Below are 11,815 nucleotides of genomic sequence, written 5' to 3'. Positions count from 1 at the left end.
TGTTTTGTCAAGTGTGTTAATTAAGTAAAAGGGATGCAAAGAAGTTGCATGTGTATATAATGGAATGGTTTTAGTGATAGTAAATTCAAGCTGGGTGAGAAGCACTGGGAGAATATAAAGAGGAAAAGAGGCAGTAGAGAGGTATGAGAATCATTAGGTTTTAGGCTCTGGGGTATGAAATATCCACATAATAAAATAAACATAGTAAGAATAAACATCTATGTAACAAAGCTATAGGAGAAACCAGTGTCATTGATGGAGCCACCTTATTAACAGCAATAAGGAGAAAGGGAAATTCTTTAAGAGATTAATTTGATATATAGAACATTTTCTTGATGACAAAAGAAGGGAATATTTTGAAAATTCTTTATTTACATTTCATTTTCAAATCAGTGCTTTGATTACTAGTTCTATTTCTGCTATTTATGTTTTTGCTTTAATATAGTTAACTTTGGGAAAAATGTTCCTTTCTGACATTTGAACAATCACTGCTCAGAAAGATGTTTTTCATGAGCTTGAAGTTATCTAACACTTTCTCAAATCTGTCATCTATAATTTTGATAACCAAAACAAGATCCTTCATAGAAAGATCTGAAGGTGATAAATCAAGGGTCAGCTGGGAAGATGGCCAAATAGGAGAACCCTAAATTCAATTGTCCCATTGGTACAATTAGAAAACATTCACATCAGCATAAATAACCTAGAAAATAATCTGGAGACTGGCAAAAAAAACAAACAACCCACCTCTACAACTAAAGGTAGAGAAGAGGCCACATCCCTGCTCAGTGGGGGCCTGCTTCTCCCTCTCCTGTACCTGCTGCTTGTGTGTGCTTGCGCTCTCTCTCGCTCTCTCTCTCTCTCACTCTCTCTCTGTCAAACAAATTAATAAATAAAGCCTTAAAAAATTGAGGGGATAGAGAACATTTATCATGCAAATGGATATCAAAAGAAATCCAGGGTAACAATACTTAGACAAAATAGACTTTAAAGCCAAGAGTGTAACAAAAGGTAAAGACATTACATAATCATAAAGGAGACAACAGAACAATAGGATATAACAATTGTAAATATTTATGCACCCACATGGGAGCACCCAAACATATGTAGTATCTGTTAACAAATATAAAGGAAATAGTTGATAGTTATCTAGTAATAGTAGGATGCTTTACCATCCCACTTATATCAATGGACAGATCATCCAAATAGAAAACTAACAAAGAAATAGTGGCTTTGAATGACACAGTGGACCAGATAGATTTAACAGATATACTCAGAGCATTGTATCCTAAAACATTTTATCCTAAAAGAATATACATTCTTTTCAAGTACACATAAAATATTTTCCAGAATAAATCACATATTAGGCCACAAAACTAGTCATACCATTATCCTTTCTGACAAGACTATGAAACTAGAAATCAAATAAAAGAAATCAGAAAAGAGCACAAATCATTGACATTAAATAACATGCTACTAAACAATGAATAAACACTCAGAAATCAAAGAAGAAATAAAAAATTACATAGAAACAAATGAAAATGAAAACACAACGATCCAAAATCTTTGGGCTGCAGCAAAAGTGGTTCTAAGAGGAAAGTTTATAGCAATACAGACCTACTTTAAGAAGCAAGAAAGATTACAAATAAACAACCTAAACTTAGACCTAAAGAAGCTAGAAAAAGAACAAACAAAATCCAAAGCTAGCAAAATAAAGGAAATAATAAAGATGAGAGCAGGAATAAATGATATAGGGGTGCCTGGGTGGCTCAGTTTGTTAAGTGCCAACTTCAGCTCAGGTCATGATCTCAGAGTCCTGCTCAACAGGGAGTCTGCTTTTCCTTCCTCTGCACTTACCCCCAATTGTGTGCATACATCCTCTCTCTCTCTCAAATAAATAAAACATTTTTTAGAAATAAAGAAATGATAAAGAAACCAAACCAAACAACAGAACAGATCAATGAAACCAGGAGTTACTTCTTTGAAAAGATAAACAAAATTGATAAACCCCTACCAGACTCATTTAAAAAGAGAGAGGGGGGAAAAAAAGAGAGAGAAAGGTTCCAAATAAACAAAATCACAAATGAAAGAGGAAAAATAAAAACCAATACCACAGAAATACAAACAAATATAACAGAATATTATGAAACTTTATATCTAACAAATTGGATGACTTAAAAGAAGTTGTCTTAAAAGATTCCTAGAAGTTCCTAGAAACTAAAGCAGAAAAAAAAATGAAAGCAGGAAGAAATAGATAACTTGAACAGGCCAATTACCAGCAATGAAATTGAACCAGTAATCAAAAAAATTCCAAAAAACAGAAGTCCAGGACCAGACATCTTCACAGGTCAATTCTACCAAACATTTAAAGATGACTTAATACTTATTCTTTTCAAATTATTCCAAAAAATAGAAGAGGAAGGAAAAATTCCAAATTAATTTTATGAGGCCAACATCCTGATACCAAAATCTGAAAAAGACACAACACAAAGGGGATCCCTGGGTGGCGCAGCGGTTTGGCGCCTGCCTTTGACCCAGGGCACGATCTTGGAGACCCCGGATCGAATCCCACGTCGGGCTCCCGGTGCATGGAGCCTGCTTCTCCCTCTGCCTGTGTCTCTGCCTCTCTCTCTCTCTCTGTGACTATCATAAATAAATAAAAATTATAAAAAAAAGACACAACAAAAAAAGAGAAATACAAGCCAATATCCATTATGAATATGGAATATAAATCCTCAACAAAATATTAGCAAACTGACTCCATCAGTACTTTAAAAATCATACACCACAATAAAGTGGGATTTACTCCTTGGAGGCAAGGGTGGTCTATTATTTGCAAAACTAAACTATCAACATGCTACATCACGTCATTAAGACCAAGGATAAAAATCATATGATCGGGCAGCCCCGGTGGCTCAGCGGTTTAGCATTGCCTTCAGTCCAGGGCGTGATCCTGGAGGCCTAGGGTCGAGTCTCACATCGGGATCCCTGCATGGAGCCTGCTCCTCCCTCTCCCTGTGTCTCAGTCTCTCTGTCTCTCTGTGTCTCTCATGAATAGATAAGTAAAATCTTTATAAAAAAAAACATATGATCATTTCAGTAGATGCAGGAAGAGCAATTGACAAAGTACAACTCCATTCATGATAAAACTCTTCTGCAATTAGGTCTAGAGGGAACATAATAAAGGCCATATATGTAAAACTACAGCTAACATCATATTCAATGGGGAAAAACTGAGAGGTTTCCTTCTAAGGTTAGAAATAAGATAAGGATGTCCCTCTCACCACTTGTATTCAACCTGGAACTGAAGTCCTAGCCACAGCAATTAGATGACATAAAGAAAGAAAAGGCATCCAAATTGGTAAGGCAGAAAGAAGTAAAACTCTCACTATTTGCAGATTATATGATACTATATATAGAAACCTAAAAACTCCACCAAGAAACTATTAGAACTGGTAAATGAAGTGACAGGACACAAAATTAATGTACAGAAATCTGTTGAATACCTATACACTAGTAATGAAGCAGCAGAAATTAAAATTAAAAAATCAGTCCCATTTACAATTGCACCAAAAACAATAAAATATGTACGAATAAACTTAATGAAAGCAGCAAAAGCCATATACTCCGAAAACTATAAAACACTAATGAAAGAAATTCAGTGATGCAACCAAATGGAAATACATTCCATGCCTAAGAGTTGGAAGAACAAATATTGTTAAAATGTCTATATAATCCAAAGTAATCTGTACATTTAATGGAATACCTATCAAAATGCCAGCAGCATTTTTCACAGAACTAAAACAAACAATTCTAAAATTTGTATGGAACTACAAAAGACCTCAAAGGCTAAAGCAATCTCGAAACACAAAACTGGAGGTATCACAATTCCACATTTCAGGTTATATTACAAAGCAGTATTAATTGAAATAGTTGTACTGGCATAAAAATAGACACAGAGATCAGTGGAAAAGAATAGAAACCCCAGAAATAAACCCACAATCATATGTCAGTTATTCTTGACAAAGTAGGAAAGAACATCCGAGAATAAGATAATCTCTTTAACAAATAGTGTTGGGAAAACTGGACAGCTACATGGAAAAGAATGAAACTGGACCACTTTCTTTTACCATACACAAAAATGAACTCAAGGTGGATTCAAGACCTAAATGTGATACCTGAAACCATAAAAATCCTTGAAAAGAGCACAAGCAGTAATCTTTCTGACATCAGCCATAGCAACATTTTTCTATATATGTCTCCTGAGGCAAGGGAAATAAAAGCAAAAATAAACTATTGGGACAATATCAAAATAAAAATCTTTTGCATAGTGAAGGAAACAATTAATAAAACTAAAGGGCAACCTATGGAGTAGGGGAAGATATTTGCATATGGTATATCCAATAAAGGGTTAGTATCCAAAATATATAAAGAACTGATATGACTTAATACCCAAACAAACGAATAATCCAATTTTAAAATAGGCAAAAGACAGGAACAGAAATTGCTCCAAAGAAGACATACAGATGGGCAACAGACAAATGAAAAGATGCTCAACATTACTCATCATCAGAGAAATAAAATCAAAATCATAAGAAACAACAAGTAATGGCAAGTACGTGGAGAGAAAGGAAACTTGGTACACTATTGGTGGGGATGCAAACTGGTACAGCCACTGTGGAAAACAGTTTGGAGGCCTTAGAAAGTTAAAAATAGAACTACCCTATAATGCATTCATTCATTGCACAATTGGCTATCTACCCAAGAAGTACAAAAACACTAATTCAAAAAGATACATGCACCCTGATGTTTACTGCAGCATTATTACAATAGCCAAACTAAGGAAGCAGTCCAAGTGTCTATTGATAGATGAATGGATGATAAAGAAGAGGTGGTACACACACACACACACACACACACACACACACACAAGCCCACACTGCAATAATCTGCAGCCATAAAAAAGAATGAAATTTTACCATCTGCAACAACATGTATAAAACTAGAGAGCATAATACTAAGCAAAATAAATCAGAGAAAAACATATTCCATATGATCTCACTTATATGTGGAATTTAAGAAACAACAAACAAGCAAAGGAAAAAAAGGAAGAGAGAGAGAGAAACCAAGAAACCAGAATCTTAACTATAGAGAACCAAAGCGATGCTTACCGAGGGGGAGGTGGCTGGAGAGATGGGTAAAATCAGTGATGGATAACAGAGTGTATGCTTATCATGATGAAAAAATAAAATATTTTTTAAAAAAGATATGAAGGCATTTTTTGGTGAAATCCTAATGGCAAATGTTATAGACTGTAGAACAGAGAACTACAAAATGATGCTGGGAATATCTGTTCAGATTGGTGAGGCAAATATCCGTTCAGATTGGTGAGGCAAAAAGCTGAAGTTACGGGATTCTTTAAACTCTTTTCTGTATTTATTTTTCTTTACCTTCTCAATTCTTTTCCTTGAGTTCATCTCTATTCCTTTATATTTTCCCATGCTTTCTCTTTTTAATTTCTAATTGTCCTCCTTTCTTTCAACCTCTCAATTTTCTTACCCAATCTTATTTTCCATCCTTTCTCTCATTTCCCACAATTCTATCCTTCAAATAGAAAATAATTAAACAGTATGTTATTTCCACTGTCTTCATTATATTTGTCTTTCCCATCAGCATTGTAGGACTTTTGTCATTTCATATGATATTTTAGCAAATGTATTCATTTGTATTTATGGAAGGGTATTTTCACTACCCCTAGCATTTGTTAGCAAAGGTCTCTCATTAATAATTCTGACTTCACTTAGTACCAACAGGTTGGTAAGCAGTGTGCAGTGACATTTCAAACATATTTAGAATTGATAGCAATTGCAGAAACGAAAACAGTTCTCTCTGCTCATTCTATTTATTTTTCCTTAGAAAACCTAACTGAAACAGAAATCATGAGTCACGGAAAAGTCCATTTTTTTTCTTTTAGTGAACAGAAATGTTAATAAAATTCAAGATATTTTAGAAAAGCATTCGGGATATTTTAAATATTTCAGTGTTGTAATTTTTCAAACATCTTAATTTTTGAAAAGATTAAAAACTAATAACAAATATTATAGTGTCTCATAATAACTTCAAAATATATCCTAGCTATAGGATAGTAAATCTGACATATCATGATACCTACTGAGATGGTATGTATAAAAGCTTGGTGACTAATTGCCAGGCCTCATAAGACAGAGTGTATCATTATGAACCCTGCTCATGTCACCTATTAGCTACATTACTTTGGATGAAGCATTAATTTATCTTTTTCTTAGGTAAAAATATGGGCAGGAGTACTCTCCTCAGAGACTTATTGGGAAAATTAAATAACACGTATAAAACAATGAAAACTGTGTCAAATAAATAGTAATGACTCACTAAAACTTTGCCATTGTTGTTGCTAACAATTTGATATGTTTAATGTTCATAGATGACCAAGATTTCAGAGAGGTTTCAGTCTTATCCACAATATTTCTTCTCTCTCTCTCTCTTTGGATAAGCATCAATAAAGCCAAACTGACAAATGATATAATTAATTAAATGAACCTAAGTCAATTTGCATAGTCCATTTAAAAAAATATGGACTGCTTCACAAATTTATGTGTCATCCTTATACAGGGGCCATGCTATTCTAATCTGTATCATTCCAATTTTAGTCTATGGGCTGCTGAAATGAGCACTGCATACTCCAATTTTTGTTGATGAGCCCTGGTACATAAAGAGCAACAGAGTAGTCAGATATATCAAACAAAAATCTGTTTCTCAGAGTCTGCAGAATCTGAGCACTTTATTTTCCTCTCAAAGTGGTGCTGCCTAAAACCATGAAGTCAACTCAAAATGAAGTCTCGTAACCCACTGTCATCTTCCTACTTTACCAATTATGGGTTGCCAAAATACAAAGAAGACTTTAAGCTTGTGTGACAAATTAAGTTAATTTTAAAATCCGATTGATTAACTTATATAATACTTCACCTAATCCTTTAAAAAATAAAGTAGGAATTAGGGTAAGGATTAGATAAATTCCCCAAGCTATTAAGTGTTGGTGCTGGAGTTTAAACTCCAGACCTGATTTATTTACCATTCTGTTCTACTATTCCAGCTTGACTATGAACTGTTTGCCTTTACAAAATCAGCAAAGATAGAAAACTAAGATAACTAAGGTCTCAGTCATTCTGTTTTTGAGGATTACTTGATTACATTGTGAAGGAATGGATTTTAGCTTCTTAAAGAAGCAATTAATCTTGTCATTTATAAACAATGTTTATTTTCAAAAATAGTGCTGTGTTATCAGTTATTAGGCTGGACCCTAATAACTATTTTAATTATTCCACCTTGTAGCCAGAATAATCATTCAAATGGACTCAACTCTGAAAGCCCTGTTATGTAGATTTTAATAAAAATTTATTTTAAAAAGGATTACAAAATGTCCACTCTACTCAAATAGGTTGTTCACACAATTTTTGACCTGATTCTGCAGTCTCTCTCTCCTTGTCTCCCTCCCTTCCCCAAAATCTATCCTGTCTTCTCTTCTCTGGAAGCCCTGTTTCTAGTTCTTTTTTTCTTAATCCCCAACTCCCTTAATACTTCTCAAGAATGACACTCCCTCCTTTGAGATGAAATCTTTTCTCTCCTATTCTCTCCAAACTAAATTCTTCCCATCAGTACTTCAGATGTTTATAATTCTTTACTCAAAAACATACCCTTCCCAGATTGAGGATTGGAAATAAGTGCATGTGTACACGTACACGCACCCCCCACACACATACAGTGTAAACTCTCCCTGCAGTAATATTTGATAGCTTCCTCTTCTCCTTAGAAGAGATTTTAAAAAAATCCTCTGCTTAAATATCTGTACACTCTCACATTCATAAATTGGCTAAATCAAGAAGGTCATGGGAAGGAGAAAGAAAATAAAATTTGTATATTTTTGCCAAAAAATACTAATTTCTTAAGTTTCAAAATTTCTGTCTTTTGTGGACTTATATTTATAGCTAAGTATTAGAAGAAGTGACCTAACAAATACTAAAGGAAAAAATGGATGCATTCAAAATATAAAATGGAGAACAAATCGTGGAGGTGGCAAGGCAAAAACTAAATGCAGGGTTAATGGGGAGAAAAGGTAACTTGCTTATAATAATAACAATAATAATAGCCATAAGCTTTTTTAAAACTCATTTTGAGGAGAGATTTTTTTCTTTTCAAACTACTCTATACATGGCCTTTAATTATAACTACTTTCATAACTTGGATTGAAGACTGAAACTTTCCATATCAGAATTTCACATGTTCCTTATTACCTTCCCTCATTTGAGAGCCTATAAAAAATTTCATTTTCCTTATTGTAGTTAATTTGTCCATGACACAAACTAAAGCTAAATTTTCCAAGCAAGTTCATAAGTAAAAATAAAGAAGATAATGAATGTGATATAATAATTCTGGAGACTTCTGTTAAGAGTTGCCACTTATTATTTAAAATGTATTACACTCTTAACCACAATTCAGTTTTTCTACTTGTCTCTTCTTTCTTTCCAGTTTTATTTTATCCTTAAAAAATGTAGGTATTTTATCACCTTTGGTAAGATTCACTTAATTAAACATTTCACACAAAATGAAAATTATAAAAACTTATTAATGAAAATGAGTTCTCCTTGAGTCAAAATCATAAAAGAGATCAGTAGAATAGTATGCTATCATAAAAAGGGTAATACATTTCTATATCATATAATGAGGAAAAACTGAAAATAACTCCATTTTCTTTCTAGTCATTTTTTTTCATTCTTGTTCTAGTTTGGATTCTGTCCATAAAATAAAGGAAAATGGTATTTTATAGAAAAGCAATATCTCTTTAGAATATGGGAGAATAATAGGATATATGTTAACGCCAAAAAGAACAAGAAAAATCTGTAAATACGTGAAGCAATTTCTGACTTATACTGGTAACTGTAGAAAAATGCAGAATATATTGCTGATTGCATATAAAGGATTGCAATATGTGTGTGTGTGTGTATAATATCTTATATTATCTCTAGAAAGTTGGTAAGTTTTTCCCTTTGGGGAAGGGTACTAGATAGCTTCTAGATATGGATAGAAGAGATAGTCTTCATTGTATATACTACTGTATTTTTAATTTTTTAAATCAAGTGTACATATGTCCTATTGAAAAAAATAAGCATTTATAAAGAAGATATATTTTGCTATGCAGAAAAGGATTGGCACTCGGTTGACTGAAACCCAATGCTAATTTTATTGTCCAGATAGATTTGGGACAGATCCAAGAGTTTTACAAACTCTCAGAAAGTTTTATTTGTTGTAAGCCCATAAATTTATATGTTTTTAAAATATAAGCACTAACATTCCTATGTAATATGTAACCTGAATGAAAAATTGCTTTCATGATGTATTAAGCTATACATCATCAGGGCCAGCTGTCACTCTGATGATGTATTGTTGCAATAAATCTCAAGGTGTGACACATTGAAAAAGTATTACTCAAAAGAGAATGGTCTCCAAGTTAAAAACTGATCCAACATAAAATTCAAAGAGAAAACTATAGAGAAACAATTTATCTGTTGCCAAGAAGTGTTATGCAAGCAAAGATGTCTTCTCAGGGCACTTCTGTTTTGAACATTACAACTTTAGCAGGCTTGGGGAAAATCAAAACAATGTGCCCCTTTTTTCCAGTATCCAAAATTGATCCTAGAGATAACTGGTGAAGAGTACACCCAAGGCAACCAACCTCAGAGTATAAAAGATGTTACAATGGACATCAAAGTTTTCAAGGTGGCATGGGAAGAGAAAAAATACCTGGACATGGGAAGCATTTCAGAAGATGGTCCATATATCATTTGGTGAGAATTTGACATGAAGGCTAAACAGCTGGAAAAACTGCAACGGAATAAGGAACCCAAGTCAAGAACACAGCAGAGAACAGGGGAGCATGAAGTAAGTGCATGTCACTGGATGATTAAGAAACAGTTTAGGAAATTCTTTCTGGATTAGACACTCACATAGAAGAGGGATTTTCATAGGTTGATTCAGAATTTTGCCATTTATTAATCATATGACCTTGGAAATTTTGAAATAAAGTCTTGACATTCAAATTAGAAAAATTTGAGACACAGATGGAAAATGCTCATTTTCACCCATTATAAGTCACCAAAGAAAGTTTCTGCACAAATTTGTCTTTCATTGAGTAATTTACTTAAGCAAATACATAATATGATCTTTTAGATGTCACCCTACTCTTAAGCAAGAGGAACATATCCCAATTTGTACATTCATTCATTATTAGACATTTTCCATTGTATTTCAGATACTGTGACCATCCCTACACACAAGAGTGAACACAACAGACATAGTAATACTTGGCTTTTGCTCATGCATTGTCCTCCTTCTGTATCCCTTATCTAACAACATCCTCTTTAAAAAAAAAAAGATTTTATTTATTTATTCATGAGAAACCCAGAGGGAAAGGCAGAGGGAGAGGAAGAAGCAGGCTCCCTGCAGGGAGCCCAATCCAGGACTCAATCTCAGGGTCCTGGGATCCAAAGGCAGACGTTCAACCACTGAAACACCCAGGCCCCCCAACAACAACATGCTCTTAATCATTTAATGGTACTTTATGTTTCATGTGCCCCAGGTCCAATCATCCATGGCCATATCATCTCAAGATATGATATCCCTTTGCTAAAGTTCATTGAATTTTAGGATTAAGACTTTCTAATCTAGTTCAACATTTTCAATTTAGAAATAAGAAAATTATGGCCTACAAGGATTAAGTGCATTACATGTATAGAGAACATGTTTATCAAGTTATACATGTAACACTTGAACCAGGTCTTCTTTTTCAAGACTTCATCATAACTGCATATTTTCATGTCATTTCATGTCTATGCACTTGGCATACACGCTCTTGTTCATTGGTTTGTTTGTATATAACTTAGGCTATTTCCAACTAAAGAGACCATTTTTGAGTCTAAAGACTCTGTCTGGGTATACTTTTTCCTTTCATCTCAGTCCCTCATTGTCTTCCTGACATAGGGATGTGACTGGAAATGTTGTTTGACTTTCCTAAATTCACTAAGTTCTTGGAGAAGAGCAAATGGTGCTCTCCGTAGCTCCAGTCATGCCACCTTTTTTTTTTTTTAATAAATTGAAAGTGTCTTCTAGCATCACATTATGAAAAGGATATCCATTTATATTTGGAATTATGGTAAAAAGCACTTGAAGGGAAGGGAGTGAGCTCCAGGGAAAGAACTAGTAGATCAACTATTAAGCTGCCCATTTCTTTCAGACTGATTTCTTTTGATCTAGAGAGAAAAAAATCTCGGATGTGATTTAACAAACACACTTAATAAAATAGCCCCTGAAAATCCTAATGCTGGAGCTGACTGAAATATTTGAGATAGGAAAGTCAGGCAGTGGTCCAGACAACTCAGTGGCAACAGATAGAAAGCCTTGGCTATAAGGATGGTTTCGCTAAGGAGCAAACTCCTGTAATCAGCTCTGGTTAATGAAATTGAGGATATTGCCACAAATTTCTGCAGGATTATTTTGAAGATATCAACTTAATACAAATATTAATTACTTATACACATAAGAAACACTTTCCTCTCTTTCCCTCTTCTAGGTTTCCTTTGAAAATCCAATTACACAGGAACGCAATTTTAATTATAATATTGATTTTACTTCTTTGCTAGGAGTGGGACTAATTCAATTAGTTGTAATTATGTGCATAGAGTGGTAGGACTAATCTTTCAGGATGTTGGCCCACTAACTTCATACCATT

General features: G+C 33.9%; 1 non-coding gene across 1 annotated transcript; it reads right to left on the bottom strand.

Moving 5' to 3' along the window:
* Positions 1-6,600: 6,600 nt before the first annotated feature.
* Positions 6,601-6,707, bottom strand: LOC129495349 (U6 spliceosomal RNA). Its single transcript, XR_008661508.1, has one exon. It is a non-coding gene; the product is annotated as a U6 spliceosomal RNA (small nuclear RNA).
* Positions 6,708-11,815: the final 5,108 nt, after the last annotated feature.

Source organism: Nyctereutes procyonoides, unplaced genomic scaffold, assembly GCF_905146905.1.
Source record: "Nyctereutes procyonoides isolate TBG_1078 unplaced genomic scaffold, NYPRO_anot_genome, whole genome shotgun sequence".
Taxonomy (NCBI): Eukaryota; Metazoa; Chordata; class Mammalia; order Carnivora; family Canidae; genus Nyctereutes; species Nyctereutes procyonoides.
Note: the sequence above shows the minus strand (reverse complement) of the source record. Positions and strands in the feature narration are given on the sequence as shown.